This window comes from Schistocerca nitens, chromosome 3, assembly GCF_023898315.1.
Source record: "Schistocerca nitens isolate TAMUIC-IGC-003100 chromosome 3, iqSchNite1.1, whole genome shotgun sequence".
In the NCBI taxonomy this organism is placed as follows: Eukaryota; Metazoa; Arthropoda; class Insecta; order Orthoptera; family Acrididae; genus Schistocerca; species Schistocerca nitens.
This window is the reverse complement of record NC_064616.1, coordinates 638,152,518-638,179,973: the sequence shown is the minus strand read 5'-3', so window position 1 is coordinate 638,179,973 and position 27,456 is coordinate 638,152,518. Positions and strand designations below refer to the sequence as shown.

The 27,456-nt window shown below is 42.6% G+C and overlaps 1 protein-coding gene across 1 annotated transcript in view; it reads left to right on the top strand.

Annotated features, from left to right (window-relative positions):
- The window catches only part of LOC126248590 (catenin delta-2), a 546,087-nt gene that overhangs the window by 227,876 nt on the left and 290,755 nt on the right, over positions 1 to 27,456 (top strand). Inside the window, exon 2 of the mRNA XM_049949704.1 lies at positions 14,092 to 14,151. The gene's annotated coding sequence lies outside the window, so the exon portion shown is untranslated. The remainder of the gene's footprint in view (positions 1 to 14,091; positions 14,152 to 27,456) is intronic.

The following is a 27,456-nucleotide window of genomic DNA, read 5'->3' as shown; positions in this document are numbered from 1 at the left end:
GCAATAGAATAGCTCAAGTGGAAAGGAACACTTCCTATTTAAACTTCTGCATCCTACACTGTTGGCAGTTGTGTGTAGGTGGCAGTTACGTGATTTTATTTCTGTGATTACAAAATAGTCGAATGTATGCACTGGGTAGGCGAGGCAGCTAGTTCATGGTGATTCGGTCAACCAAGTAAATGAATTTACTGAACATGCTGCAAATTACTACAGGGAGCCTGTGTGTCAGAATTTTCATCCAGTGTGGCGCAACTGCGTTACGATAGAAAAATGACTCGCAGAGAAGAGGATTTCGTGGTCTGTTGGACGGATGGTAGGTTGTTATACCTATGGTCTGGGTTCGATTCCCACTTCTGTCAATGATTTTAGATAGGGAGAGACAGATTCCATTCTCTCCTGGCTACACCAAGTGAAGGAGATATAATGGCTGCGTGGTCTTGAAATTCACATTAAAGATGATATTCCTTCTTTACCAAGTAGACGGTAGGTTGAACCACAATAAAGTCTGGAGTGGCGACATGTAGAAACTCTATCACCAGTAACCTTTCTTATACTAGTTATTTATTTCAAGTGACGACACAAACGCTATGTATGGTCACAGGACACTTATTCCATCTTTTATTTGAGCTTCTGTATGTCGATAAAATTGGTTCTGAACTGGGAATGCAACTCAGACCGCCCTTAACGCGGAATTTGGTCCCTTCGTGGCAATACAGCTCGGCTACAATTTGTTGTTTGTTCAAAACTGCAGATTCCTCAACACCTTCACATATTACGCGTGAATGGGATCGAATCCTGGCCCGGCACTAAAGATTTAATTATGTATTATCAAGCTCTAGCATGAGAACACCCGTAGTGGCCGTGCGGTTAAAGGCGCTGCAGTCTCGAACCGCAAGACCGCTACGGTCGCAGGTTCGAATCCTGCCTCGGGCATGGATGTTTGTGATGTCCTTAGGTTAGTTAGGTTTAACTAGTTCTAAGTTCTAGGGGACTAATGACCTCAGCAGTTGAGTCCCATAGTGCTCAGAGCCATTTGAACCATGAGAACACCTATCTGTTGGTGGATAATAATTTCGATTTTTAATGTATTTTCATTCGCTGTCAACACTAACGATATCTGACGTTTTTAACTCCCAGTGATACACAGAACTATTTGCGAGATGACTGTAAGTTCAAGATGCTATTCTGAGCAGCTGGTGGAGAAAAATTCGGTAGCTGACGTCTCTTTGTGTGTAGTCAACAACGATACGTGTGGGGCTCTATTCCCAGTGAGCGCTGAACTCTTCGTCATATTATTTCAGTTCAAACATGCTCACATGTCACTGCTGGTGCAACAAACCCATATTTAACGTTCGTTTTCTCTAGAATATAACAGCGATAGGTGCCGGGTTGGAGTCCTGGGAAGGAAAAAATTAATGTTTCGTCTCGTCATTTCAGTTAAAACATCTAGCTACTGCCGCGAAATTCCGCTATGTCACATTTCACTGTGCTTCGATAGCAATCCGATTAGGTTCCGGGTTCGAATCCGTGTCCAGCACACAGCTTTACCTCACGGCATTTCAAGTAAGTTACTTGTGAAGAAGCAATATTTAACATCTCTCGTAGTTCGTTAACAGGGACAATAGATGCTGGGTAGGAATTCGCGTCTGTTAAAAATGTTTGCGTTATGCAATTTAAAGTTGATATTTGCTAACTGATACTGTCTAAAATCGAGGTATATCACTCTCTGTATGCCTAATCAGGAATGACTGTTAGTTTCCGTCAGTCACGAAATCTTTGTTTAGTCTGCATGAGCTGGGTTTGAATCCATATGCAGAACAAGACGGTTCGTCGTGTCATTTAATGTTCATACATATTCTCAACTAGCTGCTCGTGAATAACTTAAATTTTTAATGTCATTTTGTGTTAAATAGTTCAAATGGTTCATATGGCAAGCCGGCCGGAGTGGCCGTGCGGTTCTGGGCGCTACAGTCTGGAACCGCGCGACCGCTACGGTCGCAGGTTCGACTCCTGTCTCGGACATGGTGTGTCTGAGGTCCTTAGGCTAGTTAGGTTTAAGTAGTTCTAAGTTCTAGTGGACTGATTACCTCAGAAGTTAAGTCCCATAGTGCTCAGAGCCATTAGAACCATTTCTGAAGTATACGAGTATTTACGAACAGTACAAGCAGGATTGCAGCGAACTGATCACTTAGTGCAACATGGAGTACCTGTGTAATTAGTCATTCCAGCTGCATATCTGAGGGTAAGATTTGTTAAGCATTTCATTGCAGAATTAATGTAATATCCGCACGATAATCTCTGCAGTCATACTTTATTAGGAGCCCGCGATTGGAGTACCATGTTCGTTAAATCGGATTACTCAAGCTGAGGCCAAATAAAGACAAGCGACGACGCCACAACACTATCTTTACTTAAGTAGGTAGTCAGCGCTAAAGTATGAGCGCCACCATTACCGTTACTGTAAGCAGTTTGACAACGTAACACCACCACAACTACTGACAACCTGAACCATTATCATCACGCAGTTGTGACAAATGGTTCAAATGGCTCTGAGCACTATGGGACTCAACATCTGTGGTCATAAGTCCCCTAGAACTTAGAACTACTTAAACCTAACTAACCTAAGGACATCACACACATCCATGCCCGAGGCAGGATTCGAACCTGCGACCGTAGCAGTCGCGCGGTTCCTGACTGAGCGCCTAGAAAGCAGTTGTGACTCTCAGTGATTACAGGTTACTGATGTTTGTCAAGAATAGCGGAAAGCGCCTCTGAAGTTCCATTTGCATTACGACTAGCACGTGGCCGGCCGCGGTGGTCTAGCGGTTCTAGGCGCTCAGTCCGGAACCGCGCGACTGCTACGGTCGCAGGTTCGAATCCTGACTCGGGCATGGATGTGTGTGATGTCCTTAGGTTACTTAGGTTTAAGTAGTTCTAAGTTCTAGGGGACTGATGACCACAGATGTTAAGTCCAATAGTGCTCAGAACCATTTGAACCATTTGACTAGGACGGAGAGAATGCTAAATAACAGTAATAGGTCACCCAGCGAAGAGTAGAGTCCACGTATTGTCTGAAGTTCTTGCAGTTTGATATAATGCAGTTCCCGATAGTTTCACACTAACGGGTTCTTTTGGCTATCGAAATACTCATATGGGAATCATAAAAGTGGAATTGCTAGATCACCCAACTACCTTAATAACACCTCATTCTGGATTGAATACGACTCGGAAAGCGACGTTAATTTGACGTTTTCATCCATCTCCTGACGTCTCACTGAATGAAGTCTGAAGTGCACGCACAGTTGTGTTGCCTGCCGCAAGGATTCTGTGAAGTGTTGTGGCAGCTGGCAGTCATTGCTGAATACACACATGTGCAAATAACCTCACTGCTCTAGCGGAACTCGTCTTTGTTGCATTTTTTCCATACGGTAATTAGCACAATAACATAAGGCTTGTTCTGCTGAAGAACTTGATGCCCACAAGTCCTTAAATAATAATCTCCTAGCGGGAGGAATAAATACATGAAAGGAAACAGACTGTTGGACGAAAGAATGGACAGCTCCCTGCTTTTGGCGTTTCCGATAGCGCCTACGATAAGAATCTGGTGTCATATTATGCTTCAGAACTCTAAACTGTTTATTTTTTTACTTCATACTAAAACAAAAGTTGTGATATGAGACGAGGAAATGACTTATATGCTTCTCAGGAACTTTAGCTTTTCGTGTTTATTTTCTCACTTCATATTAAAACAAGGGCGTTAATATGAGAAGAGGAAATGAAATATACGCTTCCAAGACATGATATTTCCTTGTGTGCTATTACTGCAAACATGAAAGCCCTGCAGTTAATTTTTGTATGTTGGATAAGTTTTGATATCACCTCACATTCCTTTGTGACAAGGTTCCTATTGTCTTGGGATTCAAATAGAGTGGACATTTCATCACTGGTTAATATTCTGATGACTAATGACATGATACCCGTTGCAATTGCTCCATGGCACCTGTGAGTAGAGTCTCACGTTGGTTACTATAAGAACACGCAGGCAGTGATATCCGCTCACTGGAGTCAGAGCCAAGGTGATTTCTTTCTGTTTAGGGCGAAGCGTCTGCTGCAGTGTCCACGCTCAGCCAACATAAACAAATCGCGGCGGCATTGGGCACTGCTAATCGCTGCACTTGTCGCGAGCCTCGACAACAAGAGCGCACTGTCTCTGCTAACGATACTATGGAGTTAATAGATCTTACTTAACGGAATACGCAGGACGTGGGATGGGTAAAAATTCAGTTTGTAGCTTCCCATCGCATTAAAATACTTTACAGTCATATTTGATGCAATATTTATTGTTGGTTGTCTCTCTAATGTTAATAGTATTGATTCACATCGTGCGTTAACACGAAAACACACACACACACACACACACACACACAAACAGTCATTGATTCCTGTGAGGGTGATAACTACTGTGTGTTGAACAACACATGCACCAGTCAGTTCCTCAGTTGGCGTCGAGTGGATGAGATTTTTCAATTACCTTGCACTGCAAGAATTGTAAGGAGGGGACTGATAGTAAATGGACTTGATGTATGCTAAAGGGCTGCGACAAAGCAAAGCTTGACCGATTATCAGATAACTGTCCACATGGGCTTTGTGGACGAGTATACTTTTAGTAACCAACCCACCCACGATCATTACGTAAGATTTCTCGAGGGCGTAGGGAAATTGATTTCATTAAGTCGTCGATAGTGTAGCGTGATGGTTTACTTCCCACCATACGTTTTCTATATTCGTCCAAAGGTCGCTTGCATTTGTAGGGACACATGGCAATGACCTTGTTACCTCTGCCCACATATTCTCTATCTGGTTGATGTTCGGTGATCGTGGAACAAACGGCTACAGCTTCATCCTCTCTTGGCCCTGAAACCAATCTCGCACTGCTCTACTATGATGGATGGCTCTCTGCTCCTGTAAATACATTGTTATGTCGTTAGTTCATATATTTATATTTAAATAACGTATTTGTAATAAGCACAGTGTTTAAGAATTCATTCCCTGTCATAGATAAGTGATCTGGATTCAACAGTCCGATTAAGAATGTGGTTCACCCAGTCTATCATATGATGAGCGTCGTAGTCGGATAGCCACATTAAGACTGACTGGCTGAATCCGATTAGGACGATCTTGTATCGAAATGAAATTACAGAAATCGGATAATTTGAACGTCTGTATTGCAACATTGCTGCGCACATAAATTCCTATGATGGGGTAACAGCTAGCAACTGTCTAAGAAAAAGTGAGAAATATGTCTACTAGCAGCAATGTAACGTAATTATAAACCATGTTTATGTGATGGAAATACTGAATCGAACAACACACATCTATTTCAGTGGAGGGAAGATACACCATATCGGATTTGCTGATGACATAATGACAATAATAATAATAATCATAATAAAAATCCCGTGTGGCCGATAGGGGAAACCCTCCCCCATATGGATGGTACCGTGGAAATCAAATACTTGTGGTGAACCAAATACTAACACAATCCTGAACGGCTACTCAATCCGTTGAACCCAAAATCCAGACACATCTGAGTGAAAATCACCGCTACTCTGGTCACCGTCTGTTAGCTCAATGAGCTTGGCTGAAAATATTTGCTTCCAAAGGCTTCAACACCCTCTGGTCCTGTCCGGTCCTGGTATCACCCAGGCCAAACCAATGAAACACAAGAAAACATGAACTATGCAAGCAAAGGTAACTTTATCCCAGGTGGTACACAACCTGGCCACCGATAGGCGGCAGTTGGATTTTCGCACTCTGGGGAGTCCAGGTTAGCACGGCAGAGAATATCGAAGATCTCTGGTAAATTTCCCTACAAGCAGAAAACATTCATTTGAAAACTAAACATCGATACATTGATCCAAACAAGAAACCTAAATAATCTCACAAAAGAAATCGTCCGTCAAAAAATTCTCATCCTTGCTCTTCAAGAACCACGATTAATTGACAATTAAAACTTGCATTACGGAAACCATGGCATCTTCAAAATACAACAAAAGGTAGCGAAACTCGCACCAATCCTCGGCATTGCATTTCTCGAACACAGATCTATCAACAACTCTGTCGAAGAAATCACACCCATCAACAATCGAGTTATGACTATGCTCATTCAGAGCCCCTATAAAAAATATACACTCATAAATGCACATGCCCCCACCAACATCGAAAATAAGGAAAACACCGAAAATGTCGAAAAATTGTGGAACACACTCGAAAATACTATGAGCAAAATTTACCAAGATGACGTGAAAATACTAATGGGAGGCTTCAACTCTCTATTTGGGACAGAAAAAACCTGTAGAAAAATCATTGGTACAAATTCAACACACCGAAACGCTTAGACCAACAGTACACGTCTGACTGACATTTGCCAACAATTCAACCAAAAAAGAATGTCTTCCCACTTAGGAAGTAGCCTGTTCCCAAGAAACATGTTTGGCTACCAGGTGCAAGCTGCTTTCGTTCGCCTTTCGAGACTCGCTGAAAGCCAGATTTTTAATTCTTTTGTAGCAGAGCTACAAGCAGGCAGATACAAACGCAATAAGGGAATCGTAAGACAACGCGCCTTGCTACTTTCAGTAACCCTTAGTGTCAGAGCGAAAACCTTACGGTACTGCCAAATTCATAATGACGACATATTTTTTGTTGTTGTGAATACATAATTATATCTATGAAATGCCACTTTTCATAATAATAGCGGATGATACAGGAAATGAAGTAAATACGGATCTTTTCGAAGTCAAAAGTCGGTAATGTCCTACTAATTCGTGTTAAAATACGCTCAATCGTCTCACAGATACTTAATGCTTTATTAAGATAGTCTGCCGTCGTGATGTTTCTGTAGTAAGCTGAATTTATTTTGTATTAGTACAATGAATATTTTAATTGGATTTTCCGATAGTTTACTAAACGCAACAGTAATCATCAATGAGAAATTAATCAGCAAAAGAATTTTCTTTCACGATATCTAAAACGATCTGACAATGCTAAAGTTGTTTACAAATTCTACGCCAGTAGAAACCTACTGGTTTCAACGATATAATTATACCAGAGTAGTTTTAAGAGTATTTTCGTCTAGAAATGAATTGCGTCGACGGTTGATCGATCAAGAGCGGGAAAGGTAAAACTTGACGAATATATGACGAGAGGGACAAGTGCTTGAGAGAGGACTTCTCTATCAATACAAGTGCCTGAGAGACGACTTTAATTTCAGTCTCCCGGATAGTTTTGTTTCTCAAATCAAGAAGTGCGTTATCATGCAGTAGAACATGTGATGTAGTTGTGTTGCTCGATTTTCTTACGCTGAGACCGAAAGGTGTCTCAGTTGTTGGCAACAAATTCCAGCTGTGTTTTGGTAGAATTCGTAGCCCAAAACTCACTTTTGGAGCTATCAGATGTAAAATATTATGTTCACACTACTCTTTGCTCGAGTTTATGTCTTTTGGAGGGGCTCAGCCTTTCATTTCTTCTTAGGAAGTTAATGATAAAGGCATCATAACACGTCACCAGTTACAGTACTGCATACGAATGCTCAATGAGCGACCTGATGACGTTCAATAATAGTCACTCCGTTGATTTTTGTTGTTTCGAATTAGAGCATGTAGTACTCGTACACTAGACTTCTGAACTTTGCCTGTTGAATGCAAATGTCGCATGATGGTAAAATGGTAATCTATCACATATATCAGTAGTCGAGACTTGCTTAATGTGGAAAATCATTGATGCCAGAACGATCTTTGTTGAAACAAGAATATCTTTTTCTGGCGTATTTTTCCCAAAAGCACTCGCTCCCCACACAATTCAAATCTTTCTAGCTGCCTCCTCTGCATTCACCCCTCTGTTATACCAAAAGTAAACGTTGTGTTGCAGATGTTACACCTATTTCCACTTGCGACTCAATTTTACAATGCTTAACTGTAGTTCATGATTCTCAAGTATGCAAAATCCAATGCTTAACTGCAAGATGATAACTAGAACTTCAAATTCGAAAATGACAGTTGATACATACACTGACAGCGTCGCGCCGCGTTCACCTGAGCGGTGCCGGATTTCAGGCGGCGGGTGGCGCCTGGCCGGTGGCCGGTAGCCGCTGCAGCGCGAGGAAACGCTCGAGCGTAAGCTGTTATGATCGCGACGCAGCCACGAGCTGTCCTGCGGAATTATTTCTGGAATACTTGTTATTGCTGGTGGGTAGAATGTTAAGCGAATTATCTTTGATGTTCAGTCAGACTCATAACTTTAGACCGACTGTGGAAAAAAAAAAAAAAACTGTTGGATGCGAACAGGCGACTATAAGCTCAGAACGCACGACGCTTGCCACTAGACCACGGGCTCACATAGTCCGACAACGTCTCGGAAGTAGACAATACTTCCTCCTAACACTTCCGCATCTTACAGTGTTGCCAGATTGTGCATATGGCCGGACTTAGAGTTGTCAGGGGCGGTCAGTTTTATTGGCCACCTTAAGTGAATGACTCGGACTTAGTCTCTGTGGCGGCCGGCCGGCGGTCAGTTTTATTGTCTAAGACTGTACATAGGCAATGTTTCTCTGTCCTATTATGCTTCGTTGGGGCACATCCGGAAATTTCGTTTCAGTGGAACACTCGGCGTCCAGTTCTACTAGTTCTATTAGTCTAGGTCTTAACAACTAGCGCTCTTTGAACGTGTAGACATCACGGGCACATAGGTGGATGTGAAATTCTCACTAGTGTTAAAGAAAGTGTAAAAAATGTATGTTTGTCAAGGAATTTATTAGCTAATGTATCAACAGACGCAGAGTCAGTCACATAGGGGGAGGGGGGGGGGAGTCCAGATTCGTAGCGTAGTTGGATGAGAAAATAAATGTCTTCGAGTACCGAATTCGCGCTGATTTACAGCTTGAATATCTGTAGTGCGACAGGCAACATAAAGCCATTCTACATTTCTCCAGGCATCTGGCTCAGAATTCATTTCAGTATTTACAAACATCTTCATCCTCTTCCATGTGACGACGGAGGAGGTAGAGTGTTCGCAGACTTGTGCCCACGGTCTGCTAGTGAAGCCTTGTACTAGTCTAATATTCCTTGGCAAATCACATATTGGCGAAGATCCTCCTTATAATCGTTTCTTGGTTGGCAGTCGATGGGTGGTACGATGTGGAACACCTTTTGGAAATCTAGGAAGGGAGAATGTATCTATTCACCTGCATCTAGTGTTAGCAAGATGTTGTGTATGAATAAAGAATCTGTGTTTCACACGGATGGTGTTTTCCTGAATCAGTGCAGATTCTTTGTGAGGAACTTGGTTTCCTTCAGGACCGTCACAGTAACAGAGCTTTTAATACGCCCGAGGATTCTGCATCAGACAGACAACAGCGATAACAGTCTGTAATTCTGAGCTTCCGATGGTTTACCCTTTCTGCAAACAGGAGTGGCCTGCACTATTTTCCAGTCACAAGAGATTCTCGATAAATATGAAGTGGGAAAAGAACCGATTTCACGGCGTATTCAATGCAAAATCTGACTAGAATTCCGTCAGGCGTCAACAAACAAGATATCGGCCGTAGCTCAGCAACTATTGCCTTTGGACCTTATGAACGAGAGCAAGTTGAGTTCACAAGAATGATGGTTCTCAAAGAGTAACTGTGAGAGGTGGCTCAGTTGCCGGCCGCGGTGGCCGAGCGGTTCTAGGCCCTTCCGTCCGGAACCGCGCTGCTGCTACGGTCGCAGGTTCGAATCCTGCGCCGGCCGGAGTGGCCGAGCGGTTCTAGGCGCTACAGTCTGGAACCGCGCGACCGCTAAGGTCGCAGGTTCGAATCCTGCCTCGGGCATGGATGTGTGTGATGTCCTTAGGTTTAAGTAGTTCTACGTCTAGGGGACTGATGACTTCAGATGTTAAGTCCCATAGTGCTTAAAGCCATTTGAACCATCTTTTTGGTGGCTCAGTTGTAAAACACTCGCATTTGAGGGGGGGTTCAGATACCTGTGCGACCATCCAGACATAGTTCTTCTGTGCTTTTCCTCAGTCACTTATGGCAAAGGCTCGGATAGTACCTTTGAAAAGGACACAGCTGATTTTCTTCCCCCAGCACAAGCTTGTGCCCCTTCTTTAATGTCCTCGTCATCGACGTGACGTTAAACTCTAATGTCCCATCCTTACGTTTTCCTACAGAAGAGTTGTTCGGTCTCTAGACAAGTCATTATAAGCAAGCATAAAATATTTTTGCTTTCCATTTATGTGGTATCCTTCGTTCCTCCTCCTACCTACGATAAACTGTAGCTACAAGGGCGATAGTTCTTCTACATACTCGACGTGGAATCAAACTGACGCCCTGTCCAGTACAGTAACCGCCGCGCGGGATTAGCCAAGCGGTCTAAGGCGCTGCAGTCATGGACTGTGCGGCTTGTCCTCCCTCGGGCATGGGTGTGTTTGTTGTCCTTAGGATAATTTAGGTTAAGTAGTGTGTAAGCTTCGGGACTGATGACCTTAGCAGTTAAGTCCCATAAGATTTCACACACATTTGAACATTTGAGTATAGTAACCTTCCCTATACTCTGAGATTAGAGCTGATATTCAGTTTACCTGTCACTTATTTAAACCTCTGTCATTTTGCATCTGTGCGATAGTCGAAAGCAGGGGCGGTGGGACCTTCTTAGGTGAAGCAATTTCGGAAGACAGAGTTTAGTATTTGAGCCTTTCTGCTTGACGCTGTGTCGACTAGCAGACAGGGTAAATGCTTTTCGTAGGGCGATTAGATAGAGACCGGTGGTGAGTTCGAGCCACGCCTCATTTCTTAGCTCAGGCTCGGGGCAGCGGGCAGCCTGTTTGTTGATATTGACGTTCTCCGTTGCCGCGCGACAAGAGGCCTCGAGTGCAGAGGAAAGGGCGTTCCCCGCTGTCCACACACTCAGCTCTACACTCGCTCCATAAACACTGTGCTGGTGCTCGGTTGCTCCAGCCAGCTTGCTTGTGTAGAACAGCTCTTGCCAAGCAGTGCTGAGATTTTTAAAAGGCACAAAATAGCCGTATTTCCGCACTGACCATTTCCTCCGATATATATAGGCGGTACTTCATAACGTGATCACCATAGATATTTCATAAATGGTCCCAAGATGTCGAAAATAGACTTTTTACTCGTCATATTGCACAAAACGGCGAGTACTTTTTTATCTTTATATTTTTTAGGTAGCGATATATTGAAATAACTGTGTTTTCTGTTTTTAGTAGATCACTGTAAATATTTCATTTGGTAATCAAAATATCCACGGGTGTGCTGCCGGTCTATAGTGTCCAACGGGCACAATATTTCGGCGATCATACATGTCGCCATCATCAGGTGAACTGACGGACTGAGCTCCTGTGAACGTGCCGGCACGGAGATCCGTACGCTATGGCTGCTCAGAGGGAACTGGGTTCGGTCGCGACCGAACCCAGTTCCCTCTGAGCAGCCATAGCGTACGGATCTCCGTGCCGGCACGTTCACAGGAGCTCAGTCCGTCAGTTCACCTGATGATGGCGACATGTATGATCGCCGAAATATTGTGCCCGTTGGACACTATAGACCGGCAGCACACCCGTGGATATTTTGATTATCAAATACGCCGGGAGAAACTCAAGAATCACTTTTCATTTGCTATTTCAGGAGAGAAATACAGTGATATGAGCCGGCCGGGGTGGCCAAGCGGTTAAAGGCGCTACAGTCTGGAACCGCGCGGCCGCTACGGTCGCAGGTTCGAATCCTGCCTCGGGCATGGATGTGTGTGATGTCCTTAGGTTAGTTAGGTTTAAGTAGTTCTGAGTTCTAGGGGAATGATGACCGTAGAAGTTAAGTCCCATAGTGCTCAGAGCCATTTTTGAACAGTGATATGACGCATGTTATGACTTCAGAAATTTTATTATTATCATTGCTATTTAAAGTAGCTACGATGTGCTAAACATGAAGTCTAACTCTGCTGGGTCATCGCAGTTTCACCTCCATTGGTGGCCAAACATCGGTTAATACACGCTGCCCTCCAATGCTAAATTGGTGATCCCTTGATGTCTCAGAACATGTCCTACCAACCGGTCCCTTCTTCTTGTCAGGTTGTGCCACAAATTTCTCTTCTCCCTAATTCTATTCAATACCTCCTCATTAGTTATGTGATCTACCCATCTAATTTTCAGCATTCTTCTGTAGCATCACATTTCGAAAGCTTCTATTATCTCCTTGTCCAAACTATTTATCGTCCATGTTTCACTTCCATACATGGCTACACTCCATACAAATACTTTCAAAAACGACTTCCTGACACTTAAATCTATACTTGATGTTAACAAATTTCTCTTCTTCAGAAACGCTTTCCTTGCTATTGCCAGTCTACATTTTATATCCTCTCTACTACGACCATCATCAGTTATTTTGCTCCCCGAATAGCAAAACTCCTTTACTACTTTAAGTGTCTCATTTCCTAATCTAATTCCCTCAGTATCACCCGAATTAAGTCGACTACATTCCATTATCCTCGTTTTGCTTTTGTTGATGTTCATCTTATATCCTCCTTTCAAGACACTGTCCATTCCGTTCAACTGCTCTTATAAGTCCTTTGCTGTCTCTGACAGAATTACAATGTCATCGGCGAACCTTAAAGTTTTTATTTCTTCTCCATGGATTTTAATACCTGCTCCGAATTTTTCTTTTGTTTCCTTTACTGCTTGCTCAATATACAGATTGAATAACAGCGGGGAGAGTCTACAACCCTGTCTCACTCCCTTCCCAACCACTGCTTCCCTTTCATGCCCCTCGACTCTTATTACTGCCATCTGGTTTCTGTACAAATTGTAAATAGCCTTTCGCTCCCTGTATTTTACCCCTGCCACCTTTAGAATTTGAAAGAGAGTATTCCAGTCAACATTGTCAAAAGCTTTCTCTAAGTCTACAAATGCTAGAAACGTAGGTTTGCCTTTCCTTAAACTTTCTTCGAAGATAATTCGTAAGGTCAGTATTGCCTCACGTGTTCCAATATTTCTACGGAATCCGAACTGATCTTCCCCGAGGTCGGCTTCTACCAGTTTTTCCATTCGTCTGTAAAGAATTCGTGTTAGTATTTTGCAGCTGTGACTTATTTGATGCTATGGGTGGCGAAAAACAAAGTGTTCCTGATTTATGGCAATTTCTTAGCTGTAATACAAACAAACAGGAAATCTTATGAACTGTTTCTGTTGGCAAAATGCATAGTTGCTGAAGCGTACAGCCGGCCTGTATGACCGAGCGGTTCTAGGAGCTTCAGTCCGGAACCGCGCGACTGCTTCGGTCGCAGGTTCGAATCCTGCCTCGGGCATGGATGTGTGTGATGTCCTTAGGTTAGTTAGGTTTAAGTAGTTCTAAGTTCTAGGGGACTGATGACCTCAGCTGTTAAGTTCCATAGTGCTCAGAGCCATTTGAACCATTTTTGAAGCGGTTTAAAAGTCCTCCTGGCAGCATCAGGCTAACTTTTGAAAGGAAGCAAAATGGACTCACCTCTTCCTTCTCTGTAGTGAAGAAGTTAGACTGAATTCTTGATGGATTTAAGGAGAAAATTTGGGAAGAGAATTGTCTTTCTTGACAGAGTTCCTAGAAACATCCTACGATAAAATTACCGGAATCTATTTATTGCTGTTTTTACCCTGAGGTGGTTAATGATAGGGAGAACAGATGTGTGACGCAGAGAGGTGTTGGAACAGCAGTGAGTATGGTTCAAATGTTTCTGAGCACTATGGGACGTAACTTCTGAGGTCATCAGTGCCCTAGAACTTAGAACTACTTAAACCTAACTAACCTAAGGACATCACACACATCCATGCCCGAGGCAGGATTCGAACCTGCGACCGTAGCGGTCGCGCGGTTCCAGACTGTAGCGCCTAGAACCGCTCGGCCACCCCGGCCGGCCAGCAATGATTACTTTCAGCTATTTATGCCTGGTGCGGTGAGTAGTTAACGCTTTTCTGCAAAGCTCTAATGAAAGATGTTACTATGACCAATGTTTTATAGTCTACTGCAAACGTCCAGATGGTTTCATTATCTTTATTTTCTTTTTACAGTGGGCTTCCTTTTGACTTCGCTGTTGCCTACCACTGTCGGACACATAAAGGACAACTGAGGTAACGATCACATTTCCTGTCAGAGACAACGTCTAGAAAATAATTTATACCATTGCATTTCGTATATTCTGTAAAGCAATTTTAGAAAATATTTTAAAGGTTTAGTTAGTAATAGCATCATGGGCATCCACAGAAATTTATTGAGGGGCGATTGGGAGGAGGGGGGGAGGGCAGAAACTTTATAAAATTGTCATTTGTATACCACTGAGCCAGTGAGTTTTATAGCGTCTCATAAGCTGTGATACAGGCTAAGAGAGACGCAACGAAATGCTCTGGCTACATCTGGCGTATCATTATCGGCAATTTTTTTCTCAAAATGAATGGTCCCCAGTCGCGGAAAAAACCATTCCGTAAACACCTTAGCTTTGGTCAATGTGATGTAGTTTGTGTTGGGAAACAGATTCTCCTGGTGGTTTCAAACACGAGACTCAGTGACGCAGAACTGCAACAGAAAATATATATATATATATATATATATATATATATATATATATATATATATATATATCCTACCTTTGGAACAATGTAATGTCTGAAAATGTTCAAAAGATGACGGCGTCAGTAATTTGTAAGGCACTACGCAAGGAAATATTCCTCTACCCTTACCATTTTTGGTGGAAGAATAAAAATAATGCTGTTCATGGTACTTGGGACACGTTCATATAGTATAGTAAGCAGAAAATACAGCACATCCGGACTCACTCTTTGCTAAGAAATTCTAATGCATCTTGCAGCTATTATACTGTTATACGGAACTTCATTCGGAGGAAGCGAATTTCAAAAGTCGTGCAATCATGTTGATTTTTTTTTGTTTGACTGTAGTGTAATATAAATAAGCTACTGTGCATCTAGATGAGTATACCGCAAACCGCCCGACGATGTGTGGCAGAGGGTACCTCTGGTATCACTATCTGGTCCCTCCCTTTCCTGTTCCGTTCGCGAATGGCGAGTGGGAAGGATGATTGTCGTTAAACCTCTGTATTACACATAATTTCTCCAATTTCACGAGACATGTGAGGAAGAAGTTATACTTTGTCCGACTCTCCCCGAAAGATACACGCTCGAAATTTCGACAGTCATCCTCCCTGTGATGCACAACGCCTCTTTTGTGGCACCTGCCATTGGAGTAGGCTCTTCTGCAGATCGTTACTGTGGTCTGGAATTGCTACCTTCTTATAGACAACGGCAGCGTCTACGAAAAGCCTTAGGTTCTGACGCATTCTACTAGATCATTTACGTAGCCCACATTCCAAAAGGCAACGACTCTACACACTTCGTTTGGGTTCTCTCAAAATTACCTTTACTACTGTCGATTTTGTTCCGTCAAAAGCGACGTGCTGAGTTCTGTCTGCACAGAAATTTTGAATGCAGTCACCAATCTGACCCGTTACTCGGGAAGCTCATATTTTTTTCTCACTAAACGGCAATGTGGTAGTGTGTCAAATGCCTTCCTGAAGTCGACGAACATGGCCTCAACCTGAGCGCCCATATCTACAGCACTATGAATCTCATCGGGGAATAGAGAGAGTTGAGTTTCGCAAGATCTCTGTTTGCGGAAACCATGTTGTTTTTTATAGAGAAGATTTTCGTTCTCTAAAAACGTCATAATAAATATGGATAAAAGGTGTTTCATAATTCTACAACATATAATGATGTGCATCTGTCCTACGACCCTACTAGCTAATAGGGCAGTCGACGACTAGCACATGGCTTTTGAGAGAACAGAACAGATTAACATTCAACTGCAATAAAACGCAATTTAAGCAGTTTCTGATGAGTAGTTCTTGTAAAAACAATATTATATTGGCCGAAGGTGATCAAACAATCAGCGAAGTCAAACTTTTTAAGGTCTTAGGACTGAAGGTAGATGAAGTATCACGTTCAAGATCCTGTGCTTAACTGAATGCTGCTGTCTTCACTATCATAATAACGATAAACATAGTCTCTGCCACTGAGACAAGTAGGCTCCTTTACTTTGCTTATTTTCACACTATTATCTCATACAGTGTCATATTCTGCGGAAACTCCGTGCGTTCACCAGGAATATTCTTAGCCCAGAGAAAGGCCGTCAATAAACTGAATACTTGTGAAAAACAGCCGAGGTGGGAAGCTTCAAAATGCCCTTTAAGAAATGTACCACTGTGATGCCCACCTGAAAAAAATGATATAGCACTTCATTGTAGTGTACACCAACCAGAAAGGGGAAACGGTCTGGATGTTCTGAATTTGGACAGGGTAGGTCGAAATATCAAAGGATGGAACTTACCTAAATCTGCTGCCAGTAGAATACCACGAGCACTCTGTTAACCCAACAGGTCAAGAGCAACAAGGTTTGGAGCTTATGCGTACAAGAACAACTACTGCTACAGGACAGCCTCGAGGATCAGTTCATCAACGGAACAGTAAGGAGAAAAGCTCTTCGGGCTTCCTGAACTCGAAAGGAGATGACGATGATGAGTCGGAATCGGATGATGATGAGTAGATCAAGGAATGATGTAATGTGTTCATTTAGAGGCTTGTTTAAATGGCATTAACTATGTACCAATAATGTGTTTCTTTGGAGTACACAACTGTAAAAAAAATAAGTTAGTCATAGGAACCTAAGTAGTAAATCTAAGACCCGAGAGCCGCCTAGCAACACAATATCATTTGGTAGAAGTTTAATACAGCATAATTGTATAGTCAGTACTCCTGAGTAATTCCGAGATTGCTGATCACTGTTTTAACGGTTTAAGGATGGAGGGTCAAGTGGTTGTGGCTTTGTGTTTCCTTTTTTCTCTTACTTTTACTTTACTCTTCTTGATCTCTTTCTTTTCTACATTGTTTTTCTTTTCATATAGCTGTAGAACTTAGTTGTAGACATTAATATCACATATGCAGTTTCAAACTGAAATAACGGGTGATCAAAAATTCAGTATAAATTTGAAAACTGAATCAATCACGGGATAATGTAGATGGAGAGGTACAAATTGACACACATGCTTGGAATGACATGGGGTTTTACTAGAACCAAAAAAATACAAAAGTTCAAAAAATTTCCGACAGATGGCGCTTCATCTGATCAGAATAGCAATAATTAGCATAACAAAATAATACAAAGCAAAGATGATGTTCTTTACAGGAAATGCTCAATATGTCCACCATCATTCCTCAACAATGGCTGTAGTCGAGGAATAATGTTGTGAACAGCACTGTCACGATACACTTGCGACTTCAGGTAACCCCAAAGCCAATAATCGCACGGACTGAGCTCTGGGGACCTGGGAGGCTAAGCATGACGAAAGTGGCGGCAAAGCACACGTTCATCACCAAACGACGCGCGCAAGAGATCTTTCACGCGTCTAGCAATATGGGGAGGTTCTAATAAAACCCCATGTCATTCCAAACATGTGTGTCGATTTTTACCTCTATCTACATTTTCTTCTTCTTCTGTGGTGGTCAATCCAAGGATTGGTTTGCAACAGCTACAATGGCAGTTTTTCTCCATTCTGTGCGTCTTTCAGCTTTTCTCTTCATTTCTTTATAGGTGTTACATCCCACATCTTTCACGATTTGATCCATGTACCTCAGTCGTGGTCTTCCTCTTGGTCTTTTTCCCTCGACATATCCCTCTATGATTGTGTTCAGGAGTGCTTTATGTCTTAATAGATGGCCTGTAAATTGCACTCTTCTTTTAACAATGAAACTCCAGAAGCTTCTCTTCTCACCTTCTCTTTCCAGAACCAGTTCGTTTGTGACCTTGTCGATACCTTTTATTTTGAGCATGCGTCTATAGCACCACATATCAAAAGAATTTAGCTTCTGGTCTTCCTCTGTCCCGAGAGTCCATGTTTCTCACCCATAGCATGCCACACTCCACACATATGATTTCAAAAATCTTTTCCTGATTTCAAGGCTGATGCTCTTAGATGTTAATATGTTTTTCTTCTTGTTAAAAGCAGCCTTTGCTTGAGCTATTCTACTTCTCACTTCTGCCTTGCTCCTTGCATCCCTGGTAATATTACTGCCCAGATAAGTAAATTTATCAACTTGTTCAAGCAGTTCATTGCCTACATGAACTTGGACTTTCACTTGATCTTCTTTGTCGCATGCCATTACTTTTGTTTTTGCTTTATTAATTCTCATATTATATTCTTCACCCATAACTTTATCCATTCTATTCAGTAGGACTACAAGAGCTTCTTCAATTTCAGCCAGGGCAGCTATATCATCGGCATATCTTATCACATCCGTGGTTTATTAAGTTTTCAAATTTATACTGATTTTTTGATCACCGGTATATAGAATATAAGCCCTGCCTTAGAATCACAACACGGAGGAGTCAGATGTACAGCAATAAATACATGAATGAATAGTTTGCTGTCGCTCATTTTGTTCCGGCGTATCGAGAACGCCGGTACGAAGACGAAGATCGCAAGAGCAAAGAAAGCGGTGAGACGACGTCAGCCAATAACCCGCTGACAAGGACCGCACCACGACAGGGGCGCCCCCTAGCCGAAGAGAATATAAGCGCCGCTGTTGCCAGCCTCGAGCGGACAGTATTACCACAGACCAGCACAGTACTAGGAGAGCACTACGATAGCAGTGACGTCTGATCCATATCCATTGCTTACATAGACATTGTCTATAGCGGAGAACGTTTCTTATTTACATGTCGCCCATCGCTTGCGACATCGTTGTAAATTCGAAGTTAAGTATTTTCAGTCTTCTTATTTGTTTTAAAACTATTAATGTGCTTTGCTTGAACTATTGTATAGAATTCCGAGAATGCAGCATCCTTTAGCCACCCTATACGAGACGAGTGGGCAGAACCCCACACATTTACTCATCTATACACTCAGCTGCGGTTATTTTTCTTCATGGCCTGCTTAATATCTTTTACTTCTCCACCTATCACGATTAATGTCCCATCAGTTTCGAAAAGGATAAAGTCAGCTGTTTGGCTGACACATGATATTACTCTAATTGGGACTGGAGTTAAACAGCCGGTTACGCTGTGATATTTAACTAAATGTCAGGTGGTTTGGGATAGGTCGCGCCCACACGGATGCCTCGCATTTAACGACGGGAAAAAAGGATGACAAAGGTCGGATTGTAAATATGAGGAAGCGCACGCAGTCACTCCCAATTTCTGTTTCGAGTATTGGTACGTTACTCTACGGATGCACGCCCTCATACACTCAAAATTCTGTCTCTTGAGCTATTTGTGTGCAGTTGTTACTGAAACGTGAAAAAATTTTGTTTCATATCTTGAGAAATGCCTACCACCTCAAAAATTTATTGAAAATCAAAATCCAGCTGCTGTGGCTGAGCGGTTCTAGGCGCTTCAGTCCGGAATCGCCCTGCTGTTACGGTCGCAGGTTTGAATCCTGCCTCGGGCATGGATGTGTGTGATATCCTTAGGTTACTTAGGTTTAAGTAGTTATATGTCTAGGGGACTGATGAGCTCAGATGTTAAGTCCCATAGTGCTTGGAGCCATTTGAACCTTTTTTTAAAAAAAAAATCAAAATTTGCCACAACAGGATAAGAGTATGAGCTTAACTGACACTGTGGTGTTGTAATGTTAGCCTTCAGTTTTTTAAATGGGAACTCAGTTTTATTCACATGCAACTCAAGACGCTCAGTACTCTCCACAAGTTCTTTTTAAGACTATTTTCAAGAATTGCGGTCCTTACTGTCAGTTCCGAATTATCTGTGCAACCTTTTCTTGCTTCATTCGTCTGTTAGAAGTGACATTCCTTTGTTCATCAAGCATACTTCGTCGAGTTGTTTTAGGCATCTTCGTTGTTTAAAATAATACAATATCGTTCTTATACACTGTCCAGTCACATTAATATGACCACATGTCAAAAGCCTGAATAATCACCTCTTGCAGCGCAAACCACTGCGAGACGTGCAGGAAGAGAGTCAGTAATGTTCTGGAAGGTACCATAGGGATGTGAAGCCATGCTTGACTCCAGTGCTACGGCCAACTGGGCTACGTTTCTCGTTGGGAATCCATGGCGAGAGCAGTTCGATCGAGGTGGTCCCACAGTTTCTCGATTGGGTCTAAATCCAGGGAGTTTGGTGGCCAGTGCAGTACGGTAAACTCATCCTGGAGCTCTTCGAAACAGCACGTGCGCTGCGAGCTGTATGACACGTTGCACTGTTTTTCTGGTAGATACCATCGAGCCGAGAAAAAACATACTGCTTGTAGGGGTGGATATGGTCCTCTACGACATATGCATACGTGTGTCGATTCATTGCGCCTGCCAGAACGACGATATCACCGAGGAATTGCCACGAAAACATTCCTCAGACCATAACGCTCCCTCCTCCGGCATGGACCCTTCCGGTGACGTTGCAGGGTGTTTGCTGTCTGTCATATGAAGCATGAAACGCGAGTCATCTGAAAATGCCACCTGTCGCCACTCAGTGGGCGTCCAGTTGCGTTATTGGGGTGCCAATTCCAGACTTCGTCGCCGACGAACAGCAGTCAGTATGGGTGCATGAACCAGGCGCCAGCTTCAGAGGCATATACGCAGCAACATTCGCTGAATGGTCGTGGAGGAGACACTTGGTATCCCGTTGATTCATGTGGGCAGTTAGTTGCTCGACAGATGCACGTCTACTCTCCCAGACACATCTCCGTAGCCGTTATTCACCCTTGCCCGTTCTGCACTGCAGTTGCCTCGGATCCGGTTTTGGACAGCGCCGTTTTGCCATGCACGGTATACTTTTAACTACGGTGGCACGCAAGTTGTTTATAACTTACCCATTTCGGAATTGCTGCCACCCTTGGCCCGAAAGCCAATAACCATACCCTTTTGGATGTTCCTCATGGCGACAATGACTGCACTATATGTACATTGAATGTGGAAGGGGGGGGGGGGGAAGGAAAGGAAAGGGAAGGGGTTACTGATGTCCGCTACACCGGGATATTACGCGGAATCAGCGGCGACGAGTGAAAAAATGTACCAGACCGGAATTCGAACCCGGGATTCCCTCCTTACTAGGCAGGTGCGTTAACCACTGCACCATCCAGGACAAAGTGTTGTCGCAACTGCACGAACTATCTCGGCACGCCTCATGCCCGGCTACACTCCCACCTAGCGCCACCTATCCATAGCCCATCTACGCTAATCAGTTTTATGGCTCAAATGGCTCTGAGCACTATGGGACTTAACGTCTAAGGTCATCAGTCCCCTAGAACTTAGAACCACTTAAACCTAACTAACCTAAGGACATCACACACATCCATGCCCGAGGCAGGATTCGAACCTGCGACCGTAGCGGTCTCGCGGTTCCAGACTGTAGCGGCTAGAACCGCACTGCAGTTTCATGAATGTGTGGTGTCTGTTCTTTCGGAAATGTCTGAAGGAACAGATGCCACGCATTGACAGAAATGATTGCACTGTTTTTCCAAGTCCACCTCCCCCCTTCGACACGCCTCATGTACTCTCCACTGTTACTGCTGCCACCTGCCGTGTGTGAGTGGTTATTGCACATTGATGTCGAACATAGGCGGTGTTCACATTGTGAGTGGACCACGCACTGTGATAAGGTAGCTTCTGCCACGATGTATTTGACTAAAATTCTCTTGATGTCCTTGCTGCATTGGAATTAAATGATATCTTAGTCTTTCGACGTATTCCTTCGTCGTCATTATCAGGAGATGACTGTATCAGCTGGTGTTTATCAAATACTGATTATTGCTAGAACTACGTTACGGTGACGTCTTGCAAACATTGGGAAATTTACAAATGCTACGAGAATCTGCGTCGATGTCTGTAACGGATGGTTTTTTTTTAGTAGTCACCTATGTCTTTAGAAAGTAAACCATTCATGAATTTTTTTTTTAAGCTAAGAGACGCAGTGTAGTGCGCATAAATGCATCAATGGCATTGTCCTCAATTTTGTTTTTCTGTAATTTGGTTTCTTCGGTGTAATATATGATACAAAATAGTCCTCATTATTTGTAAAATACTGATCTTTGTACAATTCTTTATCTTCGTGCAGTTGTACTATAGAATGGCGTTCCTCTTTGTGATCTGCCTGTTATCGATATTATGCGACTTAATACAGAAAAAAGAACGCAAATTGGCATTTAGTTTTCCCTTCCACAGCTACTGAATATTATTTTCGTTTGATGTTCCTTAGCGATTGAGTACATTACAAGTGTTGAATAAAATCAGTGCATCTGGTTTCAGGGTTACTTACAACCCTTCATGACATTCTGTTACTGCTTGTAATTCACATCAGGGAACAACGGTAGAATATTCATGTCCACAGCACGTGGTATATCGCGGTTCCTTCTTATCGTTCCAGAATATATTTGACCTTTTGACCACACGCTCATTTTCATGCGCTACATCTGACTAAACTGACAGATTTGCATAATGTTATGCAGATGTTGAAATGGCTTTGGCTTCTGTTGGCGCGTCGTATTACTTCGCACCGACGTAGGTGTCCCAGTGGTAAAAAACTTTTATTCTGTTCTAGTAAAGTCCTAGTCCTGATAGTCATCCATATTCTGTAAGTCACTCTAGGTATATGCCAAGACAACAGCTGTTTCTTCTAGGCGCGCAGTCCGGAACCGTGCGACTGCTACGGTCGCAGGTTCGAATCCTGCCTCGGGCATGGATGTGTGTGATGTCCTTAGGTTAGTTAGGTTTAAGTATTTCTGAGTTCTAGGGGACTGATGACCACATCTGTTAAGTCCCATAGTGCTCAGAGCCATTTGAACAGCTGTTTCCATTTCCCATTCCTGCAAAGTGATCTCGTTCTTGACATTACAAAATATCAAACGACTAACAAATTTTTTTCTCTAAAATACCTGTATTTGAATACTTTCGTATTGTCATATGTGGCAGTCCAAATAAGAAATCTGACTTACTGAATAGGACTGTCGGTCTCTAGAAGACTATTTTTAGTTGCTTATTTCAGGAGTTTTTAATAATGAAAACCATGGGTCTTGCGTAATCTAAATTTTTAAATTACTGCATACACGAATGACATCGTCACATCTACAAAATCTGCATACCAAAATCATTGTGCTTTTTAAGATATAGTTTCAGTTTCCTATATTAATCGTCAAAACTTTTTCATTAACACACATTTACAAAGACACTCTTCAAGCAAAGCGTATAACGCCATGCGGAGGGTACTTCGTACCAGAAGTAGCCCTCTCTGTCGCATTTCTTTCTTGTATGATACCAGGAAGAAGTAATAGTATGTGTGCCTCTGTACGGTCCCTAAAATATATATCTTATCTTGCTTTCATGGCCTACAAACGAGTGTACGATAGAGTTACCACAGTCCTTTTCATATCTACTTAGAGTATCTCTCCTCTAAATTCACACATTAATGCTTGGGGAGAACAATGTCTCCTTTCTTCCAAATATCACCAATTATGTATTAAGTAGACTCGAACAGAAAGTAGTCTATGTTTTGGATGACAAGATAGGCACCAATTTTGTTTCTGGTGATATTATGACCTGAGTAGGCTTTCTTTTTTTTTAATCAAGCGAGTAGCTTCTCGCAGAAATTGTTTGGTATTAGTTAAAAATGGTTCAAATGGCTCTGAGCACTATGGGACTTAACATCTGTGGTCATCAGTCCCGTAGAACTTAGAACTACTTAAACCTAACTAACCTAAGGACATCACACGCATCCATGCCCGAGGCAGGATTCGAACCTGCGACCGTAGCAGTCGCGCGGTTCCGGAATGAGCGCCTAGAACCGCTAGACCACCGCGGCCGGCTTGGTATTAGTTGAGTATATTTGCTGTGAAAGTTTAGTTGTTCCTAGGAAGAAGTAATAAGAGAAAAGCGATACTGGAATTGCAGCAGTACTTAAGTTCACTGGGAACACAGTGTCAATTTTGTTCATACAAAGAACAGAATGAAATTTAAAACAATAGTCTCACAGGAACTGGGCACGAGCGAAGTGAAATATAAAACTTTTCGAGAGTTCCTCCGTCACTGAGCCGGATACAGCACCAAGACTGAATCACAAAGAAGAAGATATTATCGCATTCATACAGATGATACCGACTTATACTTTTTTAAATTGGGAAATTTGTTCCCGGAGTGTCTCTCAAAGCAGTGTCCCGCTGATCCGAAAGTAAGATCGCCTACCTATTTGCTAGAATATTGATGCAAAATTCATATTTTTATTGATTAGAACAACCATTTTTCAAATAAAACTTGCCTGCGAAAAATAATTATTTATGACTTTGTGACGGTATATTGAGACATGGAGGATTAAATATTCTGGTGTGAGCTTTCCCTGCTCTCATAGTCAAGTGTAAAACTGTCGGAAACTCAATAGCTCGAAAGTGTCGATGCCGGCCGTACTCTCTGGGCATTTCAGATAGAGGGTAGGAAATATTCTTCCCATTAATGCATATTCAAATGACCATTACAGCAAACTTCATTTCCATGGCAAACATCTGCCCATAATCTACACAATGTGGTTTATGGAGCATTGTCATAGAGCGCGGGACAGCAAAGAGCCTTTTTAAATACTGACGAATCGTCAAGTACAGCACGCTCTCCCAATGCAAGCATGTGTATATTAAGCAAATCTAATGAAAGGCATCGACCCTCATTTTCGGCATATACGATATGGTTGAAATGCTCATACACAAGGCTATGCCTTGGCATAGAGTAAGATGCCTTAGCTGCTTAGAGCCGTCCCTTGACAAACTTTCATTTCCATTTGTTTTCAGCAAGAACTTAGGACATAAAGTGACGAATGATAAACACACGTTGTGTCGATAACAAATAAAATTGGTCAGGTGTGAGGAGGACGCGTGCTGAGGGTTCCTTGCAAACATAATTATGTGTATAGATAGTTCATCCATTTCGGGAGTAGAGAATTGCAATAATTTTTGCCTGCTATCGACATTGATACTGACAACATATAGGCACCGAGGTTTCAAGAATTTCTAGAATATTTTAACTTCAGGTCTGTCGACGGACAAAAAAGGCAAAAAATTATTTTTTTCGTATGATATAAATACAAATTAATAATTTTCTAATTTTTCCTTTACTTATACTTCGAAACCTTGTTTCTTGCCAAATTTTATAATACTACGGTAACCAGAAGTACCCTGCCGGTTTAATGAGTCACATGAATGTTTTCGCATTGCGAATCCGGAAAATCATCAGCTGTGTAGTGGAATGACGACAGTGAAAATATGTGTCGGACCGGGACTCGAATACGGATTTCCCGCTTATCGCGAGCTGTCGCCTCACCATTAGGTTATTTGAGCACGTTTCACGGCCAGCCAGAATCTTCCACATGTTGCCAACCATGCGTCTGCACCCTCCACTCGTACATCCACAATGTATACAGGGTGAATCACCTAAAACTTGCACCGCAAATATTGCGGAAATAGGAAGCGCTATTGATGTGAGGTTTTCACACGATGCATTCGTAGTCGGGGGCTCGTATTGTTAGCCAGTCAACAGATTGTAATAGTACTTAGAAACCGTATTTTTTGTGCAAACATACACTTTTTTAAATGGAACAATGCCTGTTGACATTAACAAACTAAAAGTAGGCTAAATTAGAATGTCGGTGGAGTTTTGTTGCAGGATCCTAGTGCGAGCCGTTTACGAGATATCGTATTTTGAAAAGTTCTCACACCGACACTTATACAGTGACAGTGGTAACACACACTGAAGAATAACATAAGTGCGTACACTACTTATGTGGATTATTACCAATAACGAGACAATTGACAGTCACAGGTTGTGTTCAAAATGACCACCAGCAGCGGATACGCTTTCAGTCTGGTATGGGACGACTGCCGCACACGTGCTAGCATTTCAGCGGATATGTCCGAGCAGGCTGCAGTAATACGTCGTTGCATATCGTCGAGTGTAGTTGGTATGTCTTTGCGGACAGCATCCTACAGCTTTCCCCACAGAAAAATAACCACAGGTGTCAAACTCGGGGTACGGGCCGGCCGAGGTACAGGTTCTCTGCATCAAATCCACCGATTTGAAACAATTCGTGAAGACATGCTGTAGTACTTCGTGCGCTGTGAGCTGGACGTCCATCATGTTGGTACCACAGGTACCCTGAAGAGGAACGTAATCTAGCATCCGTGGAAGATAGCCTGTAGGAGGCTGCGATACTTGTGCGCGTTCAGTGTTCCGTCGATGGAAAACGAGCCTGTTAGCTGCCATGATTGGTAAATGTAGGTTCATCACTAAACAAGGTACATGATACCTCTGGAATATCCTCTGTTAATGTCCATGTACAGAAATTCACACGATTCTCATAATAGTGTCCATGCAGCTCTTGACGGAGAGAGATGCGTTAGAGATGGAACCTACGCCGATGAAGAATGCGTAAGACACTAGCCTAGCTCATGCCACTTCGTGCAATTGCGCGGGAGCTAATGTGCGGATCAACTGCAACAGCAGCAAGAACATTAATTTCCCTCTCCCCTGTTGTCACTTGTTTCGTTCTGTTACGTTGTCTAGGTGTTACACTACCACTGTCACGTAACTGGCTGAAGAGATTGATGACTAATTGCCGAGATGGTTGACATCTATATGGGTAAATCTCATGACCTACTGCTTGGACTGCCACACACTAACTGACTACAAGTCGCAGTGCACTCAAGGAACACATAAGTTCACTGTAAGCGAGCAACAACATCGTACCTAGCCGTTACGCAGGTTGAATAGCACAAACAAGTGCCAGTGTGGGAACTTTTCAAATTACGATATATCGTAAACGACTCACACTAGAATCCTGCAACAGACACCACTGACAGTCTAATTTACCCTACTTTCCGTATGTTAATGTCAGTAGGCATTGTTTCCTTTAAAAAAGTGTAAGTTTACACAAAAATACATTTTCTAAGTATTATTACAATCTGTCGATTGGCCAACAACACGAACCCCTGACTAAGAATTCATTCTGTCAAAAATTGCACATCAATAGCACTTTCCATTTCCGCGATATTATCGGTCCAAGTTTTAGGTGAGTCACCCTGTATTTCCCTACAGGGAAGACATTTTCAGTGAAAGTCGCTCTTCCAGTGTCGGCGGATAAATACGGTACTGCGGTGCCCGTGTAGTTCAGAAGTACGATGCAATGTTCCTTGGGACATGCATGCATTCCAGTATCGTACTTGAGTGGGTTAGCGAGTATCAAAATATGTGACATAAATGGCCGTGTCTTTTGATTGCATTGACTTAGAAGCTTAAATTTTTTTACATCAGTCAGGGACCTTAGATCCTAGTATGTGACATAAATTTCAAATTCGTACATGTAGCCGTTACGAGAAAAAGGGTTTTCAA